This window comes from Rhinoderma darwinii, chromosome 9 (genome assembly GCF_050947455.1).
Source record: "Rhinoderma darwinii isolate aRhiDar2 chromosome 9, aRhiDar2.hap1, whole genome shotgun sequence".
In the NCBI taxonomy this organism is placed as follows: Eukaryota; Metazoa; Chordata; class Amphibia; order Anura; family Rhinodermatidae; genus Rhinoderma; species Rhinoderma darwinii.
Genome location: NC_134695.1, coordinates 5,368,378 through 5,385,621, shown reverse-complemented (window position 1 = coordinate 5,385,621; position 17,244 = coordinate 5,368,378). Strand labels below are relative to the sequence as shown.

At 43.7% G+C, this 17,244-nt stretch overlaps 1 long non-coding RNA gene across 1 annotated transcript in view; it reads right to left on the bottom strand.

Moving 5' to 3' along the window:
- LOC142660569 (uncharacterized) overlaps nt 1–17,244 on the bottom strand; it is a 90,670-nt gene that overhangs the window by 51,123 nt on the left and 22,303 nt on the right. Inside the window, exon 2 of the long non-coding RNA XR_012850528.1 lies at nt 10,149–10,184. This is a non-coding gene — a long non-coding RNA (uncharacterized LOC142660569). The remainder of the gene's footprint in view (nt 1–10,148; nt 10,185–17,244) is intronic.

Here is a 17,244-nt window from a genome sequence, read left to right as displayed (position 1 = left end):
CATATAAATTTTGTATTAAAATTTTTAACATCTTTATGTTTCAAGAGAACAGGTATAGTTTGTAGTGGGTATAATAATCTTGCAAAAGATATCATTTTAACCAAATGGCATCTCCCAAACATTGAAAGCGGTAATGTCACCCATCTCTCCAGTTCTCCTTTTATTTTACAAAACAACGGTTCAAAATTTAATTTATACAGGGATCCTGGTGATTTCCCTATCTGAATCCCTAAGTATGTGATGTGAGTCTTTGCAACCTTAATGCCTATTTCCTGGATTTCTCGATCCCTAGAGAGATTATACGTTGACAAGCTCAGTATTTCACATTTATTTGGGTTTATCTTGAATCCCGTAAAGGATCTGTAATGTTGAAACAATTCAAAGATTCTCTGTAAATGCTGTGTTGGATGCGAGAGAAAGAGTAGAATGTCATCCGCGAAAACTGCGGTTTTCACTTCTTTTCTCCCTATTGCTATACCAGTAAACAGATCCTCCCGTTCTAACGCACGTATTAATGGTTCTAACGCCAGATCAAAAAGTAGGGGTGACAGAGGGCATCCCTGACGCGTTCCCTTGTGTAATGTGAAAGTTTGGGATCGAAATCCCGGCGTGCACACCGCTGCCGTGGGAGTATTATACAGTGCTTTTAAATACATTCGGAAACTACCTTTTTAGATTAAATTTGTCTAGCACCTTGTTCAGCCATCGCCACTCAACATTATCAAATGCCTTTTCAGCGTCTAGCAGCACTAACGCTGGATGGTTGGATGGCGATGGCCAAGCCTTGATCTTATCCATGACCCCCAAAACCTTCCTAATGTTAGTCACTGCAGCTCTTCCCTTAATAAATCCCACCTGGGATGATCCCACCAGCTGGGGCATCAGAGCTGCAAGTCGATCCGCCATGATCTTGGATACCAGTTTCAGATCTTGGTTTATTAGCGAAATTGGTCTATACGACCCTGGTTGTGTGAGGTCCTTTCCTGCCTTGGGTATGACCTTTATGTATGCAGTATTTGCCGCTGCTGGTATGTCGGTACCCTGTAATAATGAATTGAAGTAGGCCAATAAAGTTGGGGTTAATTGTTCTAACAATATCTTATAAAATTCAGCCGGGTATCCGTCAGGCCCCGGGGCCTTCCCATTTGATAAGCCTTTTATAGTGTTTTGCAGCTCTTCTAACGTTATCAGAGCATTCAGATTTTCTAGTTGCTCCGATGTCACATTAGGTAGATCTAAATTTGAGAGGAACTGGCTCCCCCTTGTGTCTTCTACTGACAAATCTGTTTCGTACAATTTCTGATAAAAAGACCTTAAAGTGTCATTTATTTTCCTACGGTCAATGTGTAAATGCCCTGTGTGATCTGCCAACTTTGCTATATGTGTCTTTGGGCGATATCCTCTAGAGAGACTTGCCAGCAGCTTCCCTGATTTATTTCCAAAGCGAAACAACTCGGCTTCGTAAATTGATCTACCGAATCTTTCTTTCTTGTCTAACCATTCTTCAAAGTTTCGTTTGGCTGTTGCCCACTTGTGTTTATTGTCTGATGACGGATCTGTCAGGAAGAGAGAGTAAGCCTTTCTAAGCCCATCACCATATTCCCTGTATTTCTGATATGTCTGTTTTTTTTTTAATGAAACATAACCGATGAGCCTCCCCCGCAGGACTGCTTTAGCTGTTTCCCAAAACAAGACCTGATCTGCTTTGTGGGCTGCATTCTCGTTTTCATATTCCAGCCACCAACCTTTCAGGATGTCCTTAAAGGAACAGTGTCATCACAAATTATTTTTTTATATGTTAAAGATGTTAGTGCTTTATTAAAAACGTTTATATTTATTTGTGTGTTTGTGTTTTACTTTTTCTTATTTTTACACTTTTTCTTCCCTATGGGGGCTGCCATTTTTTGTTCCATTTCTGTATGTGTCGATTAACGACACATACAGACATGGAATACGGCAGCCACAGTCCCATAGGGACTGCGAATGGCTCCCGTCCCATTCACTTGTGTGTACGGCGTCTGTGTGGGAACTGCGCATGCGCCGCTCCCACACAGTCCAATTTGAAATTGGCGCCGTCCGGCGCCATTTTCCTGTGGACCGGAAGTCGCGGCCGGACAGTAATATTACTACTTCCGGTCGCGGCTTCCGGACTTGTGCACTTGGACCAGCGGCAGCAGACGGAGCGGACGGGCCGGAGGGAGCCGCGGCGGCAGGAGCAGGTAAGAGATTTCTATGTACAGTGGAGGAAATAAGTATTTGATCCCTTGCTGATTTTGTAAGTTTGCTCACTGTCAAAGTCATGAACAGTCTAGAATTTTTAGGCTAGGTTAATTTTACCAGTGAGAGATAGATTATATTAAAAAAAAATAAGAAAATCACATTGTCAAAATTATATATATTTATTTGCATTGTGCACAGAGAAATAAGTATTTGATCCCCTACCAACCATTAAGAGTTGAGCCTCCTCCAGACCAGTTACACGCTCCAAATCAACTTGGTGCCTGCATTAAAGACAGCTGTCTTACATGGTCACCTGTATAAAAGACTCCTGTCCACAGACTCAATTAATCAGTCTGACTCTAACCTCTACAACATGGGCAAGACCAAAGAGCTTTCTAAGGATGTCAGGGACAAGATCATAGTCCTACACAAGGCTGGAATGGGCTACAAAACCATAAGTAAGATGCTAGGTGAGAAGGAGACAACTGTTGGTGCAATAGTAAGAAAATGGAAGACATACAAAATGACTGTCAATCAACATCGATCTGGGGCTCCATGCAAAATCTCACCTCGTGGGGTATCCTTAATCCTGAGGAAGGTGAGAGCTCAGCCGAAAACTACACGGGGGGAACTTGTTAATGATCTCAAGGCAGCTGGGACCACAGTCACCAAGAAAATCATTGGTAACACATTACGCCGTAATGGATTAAAATCCTGCAGTGCCCGCAAGTCCCCCTGCTCAAGAAGGCACATGTACAGGCCCGTCTGAAGTTTGCAAATGAACATCTGGATGATTCTGAGAGTGATTGGGAGAAGGTGCTGTGTTCAGATGAGACTAAAATTGAGCTCTTTGGCATTAACTCAACTCGCCGTTTTTGGAGGAAGAGAAATGCTGCCTATGACCCAAAGAACACCGTCCCCACTGTCAAGCATGGAGGTGGAAACATTATGTTTTGGGGGTGTTTCTCTGCTAAGGGCACAGGACTACTTCACCGCATCAATGGGAGAATTGATGGAGCCATGTACCGTCAAATCCTGAGTGACAACCTCCTTCCCTCCACCAGGACATTAAAAATGGCTCGTGGCTGGGTCTTCCAGCACGACAATTACCCGAAACATACAGCCAAGGCAACAAAAGAGTGGCTCAAAAAGAAGCACATTAAGGTTATGGAGTGGCCTAGCCAGTCTCCAGACCTTAATCCCATCGAAAACTTATGGAGGGAGCTGAAGATCCGAGTTGCCAAGCGACAGCCTCGAAATCTTAATGATTTACAGATGATCTGCAAAGAGGAGTGGCCAAAATTCCATCTAACATGTGTGCAAACCTCATCATCAACTACTAAAAATGTCTGACTGCTGTGCGTGCCAACAAGGGTTTTGCCACCAAGTATTAAGTCTTGTTTGCCAAAGGGATCAAATACTTATTTCTCTGTGCACAATGCAAATAAATATATATAATTTTGACAATGTTATTTTTTTTATTTTTTTTTATATTATCTATCTCTCACTGGTAAAATTAACCTAGCCTAAAAATTCTAGACTGTTCATGTCTTTGACAGTGGGCAAACTTACAAAATCAGCAAGGGATCAAATACTTATTTCCTCCACTGTATGTTCGTGTTTGTGTGTGTTTACTACTGTATGTAAACCTACTACACTGTGTGTTAGCTCAAAAAATGGCGACACACAGTGTAGGAGGTTACACCGTTCAAACCCCTCGTTTATCCCGGCACTAGCCAGGATAAAGGAGGGGGGGATGCTGAGAGCTCACTAGAGCGAGGGCTTTTTACCCAATTTTGCAATTTTGGGAATAGCTCCATCTAGTGACCAGAAATGGGAAATTTTATAAATTAGAATTAATTTATAATATTTCCTGACTCGTGAAAAAAATAAAAAAAATTTGAACAATGTTTAATCACCCACACACTAAATGTTTAATTTAAAAAAAACAAACATGTTTTTCTGGCAACACATTGCCTTTAAATCCGTCATCCGTTGTTAAAAAGGTTGGAAATCTCCACATAAAATCTCCTCCTTTTGGATAAGTATCGGCCAAAAGTAGACACACAGGGGCATGATCAGATATGATCAAGTCCGTAATGTCAGCCAGCTCCAGATTTTGCAATAAATGCGAGCTTAGAAAAATGTAATCCAGTCTGGACCAAGATTTGTGACATGCTGAATAATAAGTATATTCCCTGCCATCAGGATGTGTATGTCTCCAGCTATCTCGCAGTTGCGTGATCCGTAACAGGTCAGGTAATATCCCATCTGTGGCCAGTGGTTGTGCTGGTGCACTGCGCAATCTGTCTTCATCTATTTGCACTACCGATTTGAAGTCTCCCCCCACTATTTTCTTCGCGTTTGTGTCCGCCAAAATAAAACATTGAAGTGTTTGGAAAAACTGACGATTATTTGAATTTGGTGCGTATACATTATAGATACTCAGTTCCCCCATCTGTGTGTCTAATAGAATCTGTATAAGGCGTCCCTCTGAGTCCACCTGTTTAGAGCGTAACATGGATGTCAAATTCTTATGTATCAGAATCATTACCCCGTTTTTTTTGTGGCTAGCTGATGATCCGTAAATCTCTCCCACCCAATATTTCCGCATGCGAAAAAAATCTGTCTCCTCCAGATGTGTCTCCTGAAGTAAGGCTATATCTACCTTCAACTTTGCTAGGTGTCTCAGTACCATAGATCTCTTATGGGGGGACAATAGTCCCTTAACATTCCAAGACACTATTTTCATAAAAGACACGCGCGTATGAGGGTATGATAGTTTGCTTTGTTTCTATTCTTGTACCTTGTTAATATCACGATATATGTCTGTTGCCTCAATGATTCAATGTTAGATTTCTCTATATGTCTGTTATTTAACATTAAGCCAAAACTGTTAACACCAACATAAACGTCCCTTATGTCCTCCAGGGACCCCGCTTCATTATATTCTTGTACTTCACTTTCTTCTGACATGTGACTTTCACCAGTCTACCTTGAGATATAAAACGTCAAACACACATGACCTCACACCAATCAATATGTTATTTCAGTATCCCTCCGTGCCTGCCCCCTCAACAAAAAGCGCATATTCCGTATATATTTTCCCGTAAAGTCACAGAATGTCTCGCATATCAAACATGTATAAAGGTGGTATATTTTCTATTCTTCCCCCCCCCCTTTTTTTCCCCCCCCCTTTTTCTTACCCGTTACCCTTGCACATGGAAGAATAAAAGTTTCCAGCTTGCTACAGTCCCATTGTTTCTTGATCTTTTCACACTCGTTGCGTTGTTGACCGCGGAGTTTGCAGTTGTCTCTTTTCCTTTGGCGTTTGGTCTCCTGCCGAGAGTATCTTCCCTCTGGTCTTTGTCTATGTTTCCTCCTGTATCGACTTGGTTATTTTCCCGGAGCAGGTCCCGAAACACCTCTTCTGCTTCTTGATGGTCAATATAGGTTTGTAGGGTTCCACCCGGAGTAGTGACTCGCAAAATCGCCGGATATTGTAACTGAAATTTCAGTCCCTTTTTATGGAATGCAGTGCATATTTTGCTGAACATCTTGCGCTTTCTAGAGACTTCCGCCGAGTAATCACCAAATAACATCACTGATATTCCGTTTAACTTTGTCGGTCCCTGTCGCGTTTTGTACGCACGTAACAGGGCTTCTTTGTCTGAATAGTCCAAATAACGCACTATGACCTGTCTGGCCTTTTTGTTGTTGAAACCAGATTGAGGTTGCTGATATTGGCGGTCTGGACCCACTCTGTGTGCTCTTTCAACCTTACATGGGCCATTCATATTTAGGACTTTGGGTAAATCGTATTCACATATGCGTTTTAAGTGTAACGCTGGTATGCTTTCTGGGAGGCCCACTATTCGAATGTTGTTTCTTCTTGACCTATTTTCTAGGTCGTCTAGTTTAATAGCCATCTTTTGTTTCTCATTTAGCAGCTCTTGTAATTTCTCATGCGTGTCTGCGGCTTCATCTTCCAGCATTGACACGCGCTGTTCTACTTCATCTAGCCTCGTGCCATGTTGGGCAATATCTGCTTGTAGTGTTTGCAAGGAAGTTGCTATTGCAGTTGCCAGGGTGTCCTGAATGTCTGGCGTTATTCTCTTCGCCATCTCAATTGCCAGTTTTTTATAATTTATCAGGGTCGCCATACCTGACACTGACTCTGCTTCTACCCCCTCCTCATCCGATGGCAGATCCTCCAGGTCTGATGAGGGACGGCTTAACGTCTGTTTCTCTTTGCGAGTCACTGGCGGCATATTTGGCTGTTGAGACTCAGCGGTTTTTAATCTCCCTTGTATCTGGCTTTGTGCTATTTGACAATATAAATCTCTGTCGTTCACGTGTGCAAGATGGCGCCCGCCACCAGCAGGAAGGGGGAAGAGCACGTGACAATGGTGCTGTGAGGCGGGATGTCGGCACCACCGTTCGGGCTATATGCGGTGAGTTCTACTTTTATTGCCCGGTTTGCTCGTTTCTCCTAGGTGTCTGAGATTTCCCTCGCTCGTCTGCTTGTCTCGTGCAGTCTCCCCTGCCCCCCTCTGGCCTGCAGCGCGAGCCGGAGATACTACTCACTGCGCTCCTGTTTGTGGGGTGCTTGCCTCCTCAAGACTGCTCCGTAGTCTCTTTCGGTGTGTTCTCGGTCACCTCCTTTAGCGATTGTGTGTCTTCTCGGTCCTGTGCGCTATGGTAGTCGGTCTAACTTGTCAGGTAGATCAGGAGAGTTCTTCGCCGCGTCCTCACATATCAGCGCCGGAACCGGAAGTCAAGTTGCGTTTCTCTGATAAAACCTTTTGTGTTATAAAAAAAATGGTATAAAGAGTATTTTCTGACAGAAAAAATTTTTTATATTTCACCTCTACTTTGCTCTAAATTTCTGTGAAACACCTAAAGGGTTCATAAACTTTCTAAATGCTGTTGTGAATACTTTGAGGGGTCTAGTTTCTAAAATGGGGAGTTTCATAGGGGTTTCTAATATATAGGCCCCTCAAAGCAACTTCAGAACTGAACTGTAACCTAAAATAATAAATAAATTAGGCAATACTTCGCTTCTTATATTATACTGATAATGAGCCGTGCCCACCCCGAGATGACCCCAGTTTTGACCGTTTGTATAAACGGAGACCCCTATTAGACCGTTTCAGTGCCCGGTTTTTCCAAGCATACACCCCCGAGAAGTGTATTTCTATTGATGAGTCCTTGGTACATTTTAAAGGGAGGCTTCAATTTTGCCAGTACCTGCCGAGTAAGAGGGCAAGGTATGGCGTGAAGATGTATAAGCTGTGCGAGAGTGCATCAGGTTATACCTACAGATTTAGGATATATGAAGGGAAGGACAGCAGTATTCAGCCCCCAGAATGCCCACCCTTACTGGGAGTTAATGCAAAAATTGTGTGGGATTTGGTGCACCCACTGCTGGACCAGGGTTACCTCCTCTACCTGGATAATTTTTATACCAGCGTCCCACTCTTCAACTGCCTCGCTTCCAGAAGTCCTGCGGCATGCGGCACTGCTAGAAGAAATCTGAGAGGCCTCCCTAAGACTCTGCTTGTGCAAACACTCAGAAGGGGTGAGAGCAGGGCACAATCTAGCAGCAACATATTGTGTGTCACGTACAAGACAAGATAGATGCCACACCAGTACCCATGTACCAGTACGAGGTACCAGTACAGAGACCCCCAAACCAGACTGCATCCTGGACTACAATAGGTACATGGGAGGGGTGGACTTGTCAGATCAAGTCCTGAAGCCCTACAGCGCCATGCGGTGTGGTATAAGAAGCTGGCCGTGCACATCATACCGATGGCATTGTACAATCTGTACGTGCTACGTCGATGTGCAGGCCAGACGGGAACTTTCCTGGAATTTCAAGAGGTGATTATCAAGAACCCAATCTTTAGGGACCAAGAAGGGGGGGGCACCCAGTACTTCTGGTAGCGAGGCCACACGCATCGTACCAGGGCAACACTTTCCAGGAGAAGTTCCCCAAACTGGCAAAAAGGGAAAAAGTCAAAAGAGGTGCAAAGTCTGCTATAAGAGGGGGATAAGGGAGGACACAATATATCAATGTGGCACGTGTCCCGAAAAACCAGAGCTCTCTATGAAAGAGTGTTTTAAAATGTATCATACATCCCTTGGTTTATAATTTACCCCAATTTTACTTACCCTGATGTACTCCGCACAGCTTATCCCCCCTCGTCTTTCCCCTCTGGGCCCTGCTGTGTGCCCTGGCAGTTGATAACAGCCACATGTAGGGTATTGCCGTACCCAGGAGAACCCAGATTACAGTTTATGGGGTGTATGTCTCCGGTCAAAATGCTCACTACACCTCTAGATGAATTCCTTAAGGGTGTAGTTTTTAAAATGGGGTCACTTCTTGCGGGTTTCAACTGTACTGGTACCTCAGGGGCTTCTGCATACATGACTTCGCACCAGAAAATCCCCAGTAGGCCAAATGGTGGTCCTTTCCTTCTGAGCCCTCCCATGGGCCCAAACCGCAGTTTATCACCACAAATGGGGTATTGCGGCACTCATAACAAATTGCGCAACAGAATGGGGTATTTTGTTTCTTGTGAAAATAAGAAATTTTCAGCCAAAACTACATATTATTGGAAAAAATTAATTTTGTTTTAATTCCCAGCCCAATTCAAATAAGTTCTGTGAAAAAACTATGGGGTCAAAATGGTCACAACACCCATAAATGAATTCCTTGAGGGGTGTAGTTTCCAAAATGGGGTCATTTCTGGTTGGTTTCCATTGCTTTGATACCTCTGGGGCTCTGCAAATGCGACATGGCACCCGAAAACCAAACCAGCAAAATCTGCACTCAAAAGAACACACAGCGCTCCTTTCCTTCTGAGCTCTCCCATGGGCCCAAACGGCAGTTTATCACCACAAATTGGGTATTGCCGCACTAAGGACAAATTGAGCAACAAAATTGAGTATTTTGTTCCCTGTGAAAATAAGACATTTTGATCACAAATGACATTTTATTGGAAAAAATAACATTTTTTTAATTTCACAGCCCAATTCAAATAGGTGCTGTGAAAACACTGTGCGGTCAAAATGGTAACAACAACAGCCATAAATGAATTCCTTGAGGGGTGCAGTTTCCAAAATGGGGTCACTATTGGGGGATTCCTACTGTTTTGGCACCTCAACACCTTTTCAAACCTGGCATGATGCCTAAAATATATTCTAATAAAATAGAGGCCTCAAAATGCACTAGGTGCTTCCTTGCTTCTAGGGCTTGTGTTTCTCTGGTAAAACCTTCTGTGTTACAGAAAAAAAATTGAATAAAATTGAAATTCAGCAAGAAAAATGAAATTACCACATGCCAATGCTGCAATTTTGGGAATTGCTCCATCTAGTGACCAGCACTGGGAAATGTTATAAATTAGAATCTAATTTATAATATTTCCTGACTCGTGAAAAATTTGTAAAAATTAGAACAATGTTTAATCATTTATACACTAACTGTTTAACTAAAAAAAAAAAAAATTAAATTTAGAAAAATGCTAATTTTTGCAAATTTTCTCCAAAGTTTGGTGATTTTCAAACAAATACTGAATTTATTGATCAAATTTTTCCACTAACATACAGTACAATATGTCACGAGAAAACAATCTCTGAATCGCTTGGATAGGTAAAAGCATTCCCAAGTTATTATCACATAAAGGGACACGTCAGATTTGAAAAAATTGGCTGCGTCCGCAAGGCCAAAACAGGCTCAGTCCTGAAAGGGTTAAACAAATCCAAATGACAAGTTAAATAGAATAGAATGACTTTTGCAACACGTGCATAATGTTGAACTTTTTGTCCTATGATTTCCAGACTTGCCATCCTCTTTATATACATAGCCTTCAAGTGGACAAGACATAGATAAAAGTTATAAATAAATGGAAATGTCAGCTCACCCACTCAGGTGCACGAAGAAGACTGCGATCTCCACGCTATAGGAACAACATTCAGGAGGAAAAGATCAGCACTCCTTGTGGAATTTGAAAAATAAATCTTCTTTATTTAAATAGCCACGGAAGGCTGAACAGCTTAAAGTAGACAAAATACATAAAGCGTCCGTCCCCTCTGACGTGTTTCTAGCTCACAAGAGCCATTACTCATAGATAGGGGGGACTATAGTATTTAACATGAGAATCCAGTATCCCTCACGATTTAGTAGTGCTCTCCTATGATCACCACCTCGCACTGGTTTGTTAACCCTTTCAATTCATGAAAACTGAAAGCTGCTGATATTTCTCCAACCGGGGCACCCATAATGGTATGTTCCGGGTGGCAAGATTTTCCATGCAAAATTGCATTACCAGCAGTAGGCTTGCAATAAGGGCCAGTCTGAACAGTCTCTAAACTGGAGGTACAACTCAAAGTGAGATCCAGAAACGTGATTTGTTGGCAATCATAAGCATAGGTGAAAGTCAAACCGAATGGGTTGTTATTGATGTAGTTGATGAAGTCTGGTATGGTCACCACATCAGAGGACCAGCTGATAATCATATCATCAATGTAACGACCATACCAGACTAAATCAAGAGCAAAAGGATTGCGGTCAGTGAATAGAAAGCATTCCTCCCACCATGCTAGATATAAATTGGCGAGCGAAGGGGAAAATTTAGCCCCCATAGCTGCGCTCGTTTTTTGTATATAGTAGCATAAAAGTTGCTTACGTTTTTGTGGCACTCCTTAATGTGTGGAGGCTAAACACTTTTCTGTACTTTTGCTACAAACACATACACTAATGCAATTTCCCTATCACTGCTCAGATTATGTTAATCTGTAACTGGTATTCCGGCATTACAGGCAGTGACCTAAAATTTAGATCATGTACTACTGTTTATAAATCAGAGATGGCAAAAGGGTCATCAACTGAAAACAAACATTCACGGACATGTTATAAGGACTTAGATGCCATTATTTCCTGCCCATGCGTTCACCAGTTGTACTAAGGGGTACAAAGAAAAGGATGCACTGGTGCCCTGTTCCGAACACCTCTGGGCATTCAATTTATCTTACAAGATTGGTCTTATTAGTGAAGATTAGGATGACCAGGTGAGTGGCACTCACTGCAATTTGACCATCTAAGATTGAGAAAACATATGGACGTGACACGGTAGGGGTTGTTAAGGTGGTTGGATTCTATGAAAAGTTGCAAAAAACAAGAATATCTTCAGTCTTCTGGCATTATGCATAAGGCCTAGCTCACAGCAAGTCTTGGTGTACACGTATACGCTAGATGTGTCTATAGGGCTCAATTAGCCTGACTAAAACCAATAACGTGTCCTTTTGATCTTAGCAGGGCTGGTATACGTTTATTTTTCCTTTTTAGGCTGGAATAGTAGACTAGCCTGGAACTCCAGGATCGAAAAGCTCTTGACATCACTATTCATATATTGACAGTGCTGTCAAGGGCGCTTCCAACTCTCTGACCGGGGACTCTTGTATTGTAGCTCCTGACATCACTGTCCATATATGAACAGTGACGTCAGGAGTTTTACCAGATGCAGCACTTCAGGGAGCGCTCTGCCTGGGCGACATATCTTACTATATTCCTCCCGATGTAGACCCTCGACGAAAGACTATAAAGCGTGATGTGAACAGGTAAAAGTTGTGTGCCAGGTAAAAAGTTTTGTAGAGAGAAAAAAAAAAAAAAAAGCATTTCATTGGGTTAACCGAAAGAATTCCATCTTCACAAGTCCAAAAAGAGAAGGACTTGGATATTAAAAGGACTCTCTCCATCTGAATTACATTTTACAGAATATCACCGCAAAGTGTTTTGTTGAAAACTACACTTAACAATTCCACAAGGTACAAAATAAAGGACGACTACACATTTCAACAAGATGCTGCACATGCACATCTCCTAGCCTACACCAGATACTTCGAGCACATTCTAGGTCAAAGCTCCAATTCCATGAAATGATTGCAGTGCAGGTTGTATTCATACAGTGTGATCTATACCACGTCATGATGTATGCATATCCATGTGAACCTCCACTACTGTATATAAGGTACACCTCAACACAAAATCAGAGTTCCCACAGAGCTCTGATCTAAAGCTACATAGTAGCAACCGGCCTACAGCGAGTCTGAAGAAGCCTCTGGCTGCGGTGTATAAAGGGGAACCGCAGCCTACCAGAGGAGCCAGAGCTGCAGTGGGAAACACAAGTCCACCACAGAATTACCAGGAAGCCAGTGCAGCAAGTTTACGCTTAAGGGTATGTGCACACGAGAAGTGCCTTTTACGTCTGAAAAGACAGACTGTTTTCAGGAGAAAACAGCTGCCTCGTTTCAGACGTAAAAGCTCCTCCTCGCATTATGCGAGGCGTCTTTGACGCTCGTAAATCTTGAGCTGCTCTTCATTGACTTCAATGAAAAACGGCTCAAATTAGGTTGCAAAGAAGTGTCCTGCACTTCTTTGCCGAGGCAGTCATTTTACGCGTCGTCGTTTGACAGCTGTCAAACGACGAAGTGTAAATGACAGGTCGTCTGCACAGTACGTCGGCAAACCCATTCAAATGAATGGGCAGATGTTTGCCGACGTATTGTAGCCCTATTTTCAGACGTAAAACGAGGCATAATACGCCTCGTTTACGTCTGAAAATAGGTTGTGTGAACCCAGCCTTATAGTCAATCACCTGATATATTTTTTTTTTCTCACCAAATGCCACACATAGACTGAGGCAGATGAACCTAATGCCACAATCATATCCTGTACTTGGCATAGGTCATCAATATCAGATCGGTTTGGGGGTCAGACTCCCACCGATCAGCTTAGTGAAGGGGCCACAGAGCTGACTGAAGTGCTGATTGGTGGTAGTCCCAAGAGCCGGACCCCAGCGATCTGATATTAATGGCCTATCCTAAGGACTGGCCATTAATATCAAAGTCCTGGAGAACAACGTTAAATATATTAGAATTTATTCACGTTTCAGATTTTCATTTTTTCCTCCCCACCTTCCAAAAGCCATAACTATTTTCATTTTTCCAGCAATAGAGCTGTATTAGGGCTCGTTTTTGCTGCACGGCTTGCAGTTTTTCATGGCACCGTTTATTGAACCATATAATGTACTGGGAAACAGGAAAAAAACATTCTTTTTGGGGTGGAATGGGGAAAAAAACTGTGATTCCTCCATTATTTTTTGAGTTTTGCTCACCATGCATGAAAAACGAAGTTAACTTTATTCTGCGGGTCAAACTGATTACAGCGATACCAAATTTATAGTTCTTTTTTTATGTTTTACTACTTTTACAAGGAAAAAACGAATTGCTAAAAATTTTATTTATTTTGTGTCGCCATATTCTGAGCACCATAATAGGTTTTTTTCCCCGCAAGTTTTTGATTACTTTATATTCCATTTTCTGTGTGTTGATCAAAAACACTGATTCTGGCAGTTACATTTTTTTTACCGTGTTCAGCGTGGGTCAAATAATTTTATATTGTAATAGTTCTGACTTTTACAGATGTGACAATACCAATTACGTGTATTTTTTTTTGTCTTAGTCCCCCTAGGGAACTTGAACCTGCGATATATATTGCACTATATACTGCAATAGTAACGTATTGCAGTATATCGTGATACAGACAGTCTCGTACTAAGCCCTGCCAGAGTCAGGGCTTAATAGGAGTGCAAAGATGGCAGACCTAGGGGCTTTCATAAGGCCCCCAGGCTGCCAAGCCAAACAATGGCACCCGACGATCACGGCCAATGGGCTGTCAGAGGGTGTTGCTCCCTCTAAGGCTGGATTCACACGAACGTGGCGTTTTTGCGCGCGTGAAAAACGCGGCGTTTTGGTTGCGTTGTAGTTGCGTGTGGCATCCGTTAGGGCTGCGTTAGGACTGCGTGATTGCGTATTTTACGCGCGTATGGCATGCGTTATTTACGCGCGTCAAAACAACGGAGGGTGGAGTAATGGAGAGGGCAGCCTACCAAAAGACATCTTCTCCAACACCTGCTTGATGTGAGCACATATTCGCATCAAGTTTGCACCTTGCAAACTACTTTTGGCCGTGTTGGGTGGTTTTTGGGATTTTTCCAGGTAAAAAATCTACACTATGCCCTTGACTCCGCTGGGCCGTGTGCTGATATCATGGATGGTTTCTCTGAGATTTGGTGAGCGGCGGCCAATGCTTCAGGAGGGAACCTGGAGAAGAGGGAGGATTTGGGTTCATCCACTTGTGGCCCAGCGCACCTCCAAAGGCCATTTTCATACTCTATATGATGACCTTCGCAGCCACCCTGAGAAATTTCGGAAGTTTTGCCGCATGTCTGTGTCGACTTTTGATATTATGCTGGACCTGATTCGCACAGGAATAACCTACCAGGACACAAATATGCGGCGCTGCATTTCCCCCGAGGAGCAACTCCTTGTGACGTTGAGGTATGTGTGTTTTAAACAATTGCAGCTTACAGGATGGTGTGTGGATGTCATGTCCTACATCACGTTTATTTGTGTGTTGTGTTGTGTTTTTGCATCTCGCCCATGTAGATTTCTAGCTACCGGAAACAGCTATCACAATTTCGGGCATTGTGACAGGCACCTGTGTTGTGATGTGGCAGCGATTGAAGGCCACAGTGATGCCTCAGCCCACGACAGAGCACTGGCTTTCGATTTCTGACGATTTTATCACCACCACCCAATTTCCAAATTGTATTGGTGCCCTAGACTGCAAGCATATTCGGGTCAAGAAGCCCCCCCACTCAGGATCCCGATTCTATAACTACAAACTGTTTTTTTCCATCGTCTTGTTGGCCTTGTCCGACAGCAATTATTGTTTTACCATTGTACATATAGGGTCCTATGGAAGCTCAGCTGATGCCCGCATCTTTCGCACATCCAGGATGGGCCATCGTCTGATGTGCAATCTACTTTCCGTGCCGGCACCGAGCCACCTGCCTGGCTCGCGAGGACCACCAGTCCATTATGTAATCGTGGCAGATGAGGGTTTTGGACTCACAAGTCAAGTAATGCGCCCATTTGCTCGAAGAGGCTTGGATGACCGTCGGCGCATATTCAATTACCGGCTTAGCAGAGCACGCCGATGTGTGGAATGTGCATTTGGCATAATGTCCTCCAAATGGCGTGTTTTTCTCACCACCATGCAACTGACGCCGCAAAATGTCACCCGTGTCATACAAGCGTGTGTCGTGCTTCATCATTTTTGTCGCATACATGACGCCGGTTGTGATGCCGAATATATTAGGCAAAATGTTTCAACATCAACCATTCCGCAGCAAATTCCACTCGGAAGGGATCAAACATCTGGGATTCGAGTACGCAACATATTTGCACAATATTTTGACAGCCCCGATGGAGCTGTGCCATGGCAGGAGGATGTTCTGTGAAGGGTGCCCTAGTGTAGATTAGTGGCCCACTGTAGCATTTTTTAGTTAAATTTGTTGTTATTTGGGATGGGGATATTTTGATAAGGGACTCGCAAGACATGAGGACCCTTGATGTGGGTTGCGAGCTTATATCTTTGGTGGTTTTTCTTTTAATTTGGAATGTCCTCTAAACGAATTAGCATGGGAGGCAGATTGGCTTAGCCCATGTTTACTAATCCCAAGCCAAAATACATTTGTTCGACATTTTTCACACCACTGCAATGCAGGCGAGCACAATATGAGGAATTGAGGAAAACCACCAAAGATAAACTAATACCTCAATCATAGCATGCAACAATCATGCTCCGTCGGCATAATGTTTGAACATTACCTAAAAGAACCTTTTGGGGAACCTGGGTTCCACCACATAGATGGAGGCAAACACATAAAATCGTACTTGCAAACAGAAAAAAATTTTAATGTGTAATTTCGAACGGTAACTTTTAACAGAAACCAGCAGGCATCCAAAAATAGAAAACGCACCAACATGATGCTACATTTACAAACTCGGACTTCGATGTTTACATCACCACATCGAGCCACCTGTAATCTGCCTACACACATCTATAAATCATGATACCTCTGTGATGGCGACTGATGGCTCTGCATTTCAGCACCACTATACTGTCCCTGGGCCTGCTGAGGATGTTCCTCAACAGCATAGTGGTGCTGATACAGAGGGTTGAACCCTGCCGGGGGGCCCTGGCTAAAGGATTGCTGGGGTCTGACGTAGTGGGCGAAAGGGCGCTCCCGAGGCACCACATGACCAGGTGACATTATGCTCACCATCGGCCGTTGGTACTGTGGCCGTGGAAAGGTGTGTGCAGGCTGGGAAGGGAGAGGTGTAGTAGAGGGCACCAAATCCTCAGGCAATCCACGCCATTGCTCTATTACCTGGAAGCACTGGCGTGGATTGTTAGGAGGAGTGGCGGAGTCAATTATAGCAAGGTTGGAGCCTTGGACGCGTGCCATCCGGTAGTCCGGTACTCGCCGGAGTGGCGGTGCTATGCTACGGCCAAATGCGTCACATCCATCCTCCTCCGAACAGCGCCGGAGGTACTCCAGGACTCTCGAGTCCACGTTGGCACCTGCTGTGGCAACCTGGGTGCGCCGGCGTCTGGCTGGTGGCGTCCGGGGATTGTCCACGTCCCGTGGCAGCTGTGGTTGGCTGCTTAACTGGGTGGCTGCTTGTGTTTGCGTAGGCTTGGGTGTCAAGGGCAGAACGGGATGTTGTTCCGTGACCAGCTGCGACTCCACATGGCCAGCCTCCTCCTCGGTGTCATTGAGATTATCACTGCATCTGGCAGAAATATTTTGCGTTACTCCTTTTAACATGTCCACAAGGGACAAACAGCCATTTTTGGCCGATTATACAGTGAACACACACATGTGATCAAGGTACAGTCAGTACTCACGGCCGCATCTCCATAATGTCCTTGAGGAACATCAGTTGTTTCATATATATGTAGGGGCGTTTTTTGGACGCCCCATCCCCACTTCGCCCTCTGCTTCCAGATTCCCTCCTGAACTGATCCCGACAGCTTCTCCACCGGATTTTAACATCATCAACTGGACATAGGAACAGCAAACAGACAAAAAAAGGAGAACATGTGAC